General features: G+C 48.3%; 1 protein-coding gene across 1 annotated transcript in view; it reads right to left on the minus strand.

The window, feature by feature from the left end:
* MED24 (mediator complex subunit 24) overlaps positions 1 to 6,000 on the minus strand; it is a 217,865-nt gene that overhangs the window by 155,388 nt on the left and 56,477 nt on the right. The gene's annotated exons all lie outside the window — the stretch shown is intronic.

Here is a 6,000-nt window from a genome sequence, read left to right on the forward strand (position 1 = left end):
CTTCAAAAGGGTCTTTGCTGTCCGCAGCGACTGAGAACACTTCTAAATGACAACTGTTTAGGTAAGAAAGTGTAAAGGTGGGCACCCGTGATTGTTCCCACTGAGTGAGAAGGACAGTCAGCTGTTGTAAACACAGCCGACCCTTCTTCTCTCTATAATGATCACAGAGCGCCTGTGATCCTTCTATATAGGATCACAGGTCTCTATGATCATTTCACAAGCCCATCCCCCATACAGTTAGAATCACTCCCCTAGGCTTACATTTAATCCCTTGATCACCCACTGTGTTAACCCTTCCCTGCCAGTGTCATTATTACAGTAACAGTGCATATTTATAGCATTGATTACTGTAGTAATGTCACTGATCCCCGCTCAAAAAAAAGTGTCAAAAATGTCAGTTAGGGGTCTGATCTGTCCGCCGCAATGTCGCAGTCCCGCTAAAAATCGCGGATCGCCGACATTACTAGCAAAAAACAAAAAACACACAATAAAAATTACATAAATCTTTCCCGTAGTTAGTAGACGTGATAACTTTTGGGCAAACCAATCAAAATACGCTTATTGCGATTTTTTTACCAAAAATATGTAGCAGAAAAATTGGCCTAAAATGTTAAAAAAAAATTTAAATTTTTCTTTTTGGGAATGTTATATAGCAAAATGTGAAAAATATTGTTTTACTTTCCAGAATTGTCGCTCTTTTTTGTTCATAGCACAAAAAAAAAAAAAAAAAAAAAAAAAAAAAAAAAAATCGCAGAGGTGACCGTGCAATTGTCCGTTAAAATAAATTAGTGCCGAATCGCAAAAAATGGCCAGGTCATTAAGGGGGAAAATTCTTCAGGTCCAGAAGTGGTTAAAAATCAGTCAACATTTTTACATTTCCAACTATATTCCCCTCCAGTCCAGATAGATAGTCGCCTTTTATCCTTGTATAGCGTTGACTTTTTCATATTTTCCTAAAAATGGTAAACTAACCCTTTAAAAAAGAGCTAGCACCAGATTTGTTTATTGCAACCCTTTTACTGATGGTCATTTTCCCTGTAAACATGCACAAGCTATAAAACGCACAATATAGCTTGAAAGGCCCCCAAAACTTTATTTTTTTTTAAGGCCCTGGTTCACATCGATGTGTGTCTTGCCTATATCTATGCGGCTTCATGCACAAGTGTAAATGCAAGTCGCACATGAAATTGGCAAAAATAGTGCAGGAAGCTTTTCAAAGTTGGTGCAAGTCGGAGTTGCACTGATTCGAACGGTTGCATAGCCAGAAATAGGGTGTAAATTGTCTTGCGACCTTGAGCTGTCAAATTGTATAACATGTCGCACTGATGTGAATGGGGGTTTAAGCCAGGGGGCCTGCTGGGGAAAAAAAAAAAAACAGTAGTCACAATGCTTTGTATATCTGTAATTTCAGATAAATGGATTTTTGTAAAATCTTACCGTAAAATCCTTTTCTCTTAAGCTCATTGACAGACGCAGTTCTCTTGATTAATATGACCTTGGGTTATACTGCCCTCTACAGGAGTAGGACACTAGGCAGAAGGAAAACGTTCTGGCCACACCTTAGGGGCAGTCCCAGAGGGTATATCCTCTCTCTCTCTCTGCTACAGGAAGTCAGTTATGTCACAAAGCAGTGTTAGAGAATTTAACCCAACCCAACTCAAAAGTAGAGGGGCGGGTACTGCGTCTGTCAATGAGCTTAAGAGAAAAGGATTTTACGGTAAGATTTTACAAAAATCCATTTTTCTCTGTCGCTCATTGACAGACGCAGTCCTCTTGATTACTATCAACTTGGGACGTCCCAAAGCAGTGCCACAAATGAGGGGTGGGATAACAGAAATCAATAACCAATTTCGAAGGCCCAACTGGTGCCGACTAGAAGTCTTAAAGGCTCATCAGTCAAAAGGATGAGACTCCCAACAGGAAAACCCTCGAGGTAGACCAACGGTCTCCTCAAATTGCGGCCTGCAGAACCTTGCGGCCAAAAGAGGCATCCGCTGATTCCATCACATCAACTTTATAAAATTTTGTAAAGGTATGAACCGACGACCAGGTAGCCGCCTTTCAAACCTGGACCACTGACGCCTGATGGCGGAAGGCCCAGGAAGCACTAAGCGCCCGAGTGGAGTGCGCCTTAACAGGGAACGGAGGATTCCGACCCTTAATAGAATAAGCCTGTACCACCGTCTGTCTGATCCATTTGGAGATAGTCGCGGCAGATGCAGGCAACCCCTTTTTGGGGCCATCCGAGATCACAAAAAGTGAATCCGTTTTACGAAACGAGTCCATAGTTTTCAGGTATACCCTGATTGCCCGAACCACATCCAAGGAATGTAACGCAAACTCCCGAGGATGACTGGGCTTAGGACACAGGGAAGGTAATACAATATCTTCATTCAGATGAAACTCTGAAACCACTTTAGGAAGGAAGAATGGATTCGGACGAAGAACCAACTTATCCCTATGAACCACCAGATATGGGGAACGACAAGATAATGCGGCCAGTTCTGACACCCTGCGTGCAGAAGTGATAGCCTCCAAGAAGGCCACCTTCTGGGATAACGTAAGCAAGGGAATCTCCCTAATATCTTCAAAGGGAGGTTTCTGAAGAACCGACAACACTAAATTAAGATCCCAGGGCGGTAAGGGTGCGCGCACTGGCGGAGCCAGGTGTCGCACCCCCTGGATGAAATTCCGCACCAAGGAATAAGTAGCCAAAGGTTTCTGAAAGAAGATTGCTAACGCTGAAACCTGACCCTTGATAGTGCTCAAGGACAGTTTCTGCTCAACCCCCTGTTGCAGAAAGGCCAAGATTCAGGTCACCGAATAAGAACGTGGAGGAAATCCAAGGGGTTCACACCACGCAATATAAGACTTCCATGTGCGATGATAGACCTTTCTGGAAGTCGCTTTCCTTGCTTTAATTAGAGTAGGAATAACTGAAGTTGACAATCCCTTGTCCTTCAGCACCTGGGTCTCAATGGCCAGGCCGTTAAAGCCAGCGATTGTAAAGCAAGATGGAAGATCGGTCCCTGAGACAGCAGATCCTCCCTGAGATGAAGTCTCCAAGGAGCGTCCGCGACCAGCCTCACCAAGTCGGCGTACCAGGCTCGACGAGGTCAGTCCGGAGTTACCAGGATAACTGGAATTCCCTCCACCTCTATCCTGCGAAGAAGTTTCGGCAGTAACTTGAGAGGATGGAAGGCATACAGTAGCTGATAGTGCCCCCACGGGGCGATCAGCGCATCTGCTGCGTCCGCTAGAGGATCGCGGGCGCGAGCTACAAACCTCCGCACCTTCCTGTTGAGCCGAGATGCCAACAGATCCACATCCGGGGTGCCCCAATGAAGGCACAGCTGGTGAAATACCTCTGGATGAAGAGACTATTCCTCTTGAACCAGAATCTGACGGCTGAGATAATCTGCCCGTCAGTTTTCCACCCCCGGAGTAAATACCGCGGAGAGAGCTGGAACAAACCGTTCCGCCCAATGAGGAATGCTGGCCACTTCTATGGCCGCAAGGGCACTCTTGGTGCCCCCTTGGTGATTGACATAAGCCACGACCGTGGCATTGTCCAATTGGATCCGAACCGGGCTGCCCTGGAGCTGCTCGGTCCAGTAAATCAGACAAAGTCTGATCGCTCTCAGTTCACACATTTATCGGTAACCTGGAGTTTATCGGAAGAATGACTTCCCCTGGCTGAGCATCGGAGACCGAAGCCACCAGACCAGAGACTCCCTGTCCGCTCGCTCAACCGCATCCGATTCTCCAGGGAATCGGGATTCCGATTCCATTTGAGAAGAATCTCCTCTTGAGAATTCGGGTATGAGACTGGGCGAACTGTACTCTCTAAGGAGGCCACCATCAGTCCCAGCCAGTTGACGGACAGCAACATCCGAATCGTTGACTGAATCTTCTGGAGTTTCTCCACAAGGAGAAACACTCTTGCCAAGGATGTATCCAAAATTAGGCCTAGATAGTTTAGTCTCCTGGTGGGAACCAGGGATGATCTTTGGGAAAAGCAAAGAAAACGGTGATGTCCTGCAAAGATGGGGATATGAAGATAGGCATCCTAAATGTCTATGGGCGCCAGGAAATCCCCTGATGCAGGGAGGCCACCACTGTTCGGATGGACTCCATCTCTCCCAAATCCAGAATTGGACGCATCTTGCCCTCTTTCCTGGGCATTGTGAACAGGTTCGAATAGAACCCCTGAAAATGTCCAAGGAACGGGAACTACCACTCCTTGTTGCATCAAGTCCATTACTGCCCCCCGCAAAGCTTTTAAGCGATCCGGGGATAATCGAATATATTGGAAGGGAAGAATCGCACCGGTGGAAGTGATCGAAACTCGATCTTGTATCCTGACCGTATGACCTCATGAACCCCTTTGTCCGGGATTCTGGAAAGCCATGGATCCGGAAACCAGTGAAGACGTCCCCCCACCCCAGAGATCGGTGGGGGCGCACCTTCAGGCTGTATTGGACTTATGTTCAGGCATGGCTGAGCCGGACTTTTGTTTACCCGACCAGCGCCCTTTGAAAACCCCCTGAAGGGGCTTTGGAGGGCTTCGCCTTATCGCCCGCCCCAGCGGAACGAAAACTTTTTTATGAGCAGAAAAGGAAGGTCCTCGTCTGTTACGAGGTCCTTTACCCTTAGCAGTCTGTGGCAAGAAAGTGCTCTCGCCCCCAGTGAGATCCTTTATAATTTCACCCAAACAGGCGATCCCCTTGAAACGGGAGATTCCCATTCTGTCAATATTTGTGAAACTAAACCAATGGCAACCACTGGCCTAAAGGTTGACCCTATCAGGAAAAAATGGAGCGGGATTCCGCTTCCACTTTTCGATCCACCGGATCCCTAAAGGACGGAGTGCTCTCCAACGGGATAACAGTGGCTTTATTTAGTCTGGAAATCGGTGAGTCCACCACTGGTGGTACCGTCCATCTTTTAAGGAGGGATTCCTCAAACGGATAGCACCTAGCAATGCGTTTGGAAATAGCAGGGGTTCGTTTCAGACGACCCCATTTGGGCAAGGGGAAAAACCTTCGCCATTTTGGTAGGCTTTGCTAGTACCAAAATGGAATTTCAGTGTCAGCTACCCCTGCCGGTGTAACCTCAAGACTTAAGGTTTCCCGGACAGACATGACGAGTGCGTCCACCAACGCTTCTTCTTGCGATATGGCGGAGGCAGAAACGTCCTCCTCATTATCTGAGGAGACCGTACCTGAGACAGCAGCCCCAGAAGAGGGACCTGCAGCTGCAGTGACCAGCTCAGAATCCGTATCTGAAGTATCAGATGAAATAGGGGTAGGCGGGGGTCGCTTTCTTGACCCCCGTCCCTGACAGGCCACCTCCACCCGGGATACCAAAGACTCCAAAACTGCTGATAATGCATCAATCATAAGTGGGGCACTGGAGGGTCCTGCGGCCACCTCGAGGGGATCAGGTGGGGATACATGTGTGGCAGGGTCTATGATTATTCAAGACACTTGCCCGCAAACAAAAAATAATTTCAAAGAAAAAAAATGTTTTTTTTTTTGCAGTCCCCAGCGCAATAGCGCCCTCAGTGTTACCTGCTTGACCCCACAGAGAGAGAGAGACCCCAAGGCTCACCACCTGATGCACAGAAGTTGTCAACCTGCCCTCAGCGCTGTCTCTTACAGACAGGAAGTCTTTTGTATCGTTTCCCGGGGAAAGGAGGTGGCTCCGCCCTTTACACGCCTTCCGGTGCCTCCCATGCTACTCCTCGAGGTAGCTTGGTCATCTCCAAAATGGCCGCCCCCATGCTGGAGACAGGAGGCTACGCCAAGATGGCGGCCCCGCGCGACCTGCGGGGGGATCGGCGGCCTGTGGAAAGATGGCAGCGGTCTGCTGCGGCCTGCGGAAGGTAGTCATCGGCCTGTGCGGCCTGCGGGAGGTGGTATGGCCTGTGGGAGGATGGCGGCCTGCGGATGGCGGTAGTCCAGGCACAGGCATCGGCCCTGTATTGCAACCTTATGT

The sequence above is a fragment of the Pelophylax lessonae genome (assembly GCF_965119305.1).
Source record: "Pelophylax lessonae genome assembly, chromosome: 11".
Taxonomy (NCBI): Eukaryota; Metazoa; Chordata; class Amphibia; order Anura; family Ranidae; genus Pelophylax; species Pelophylax lessonae.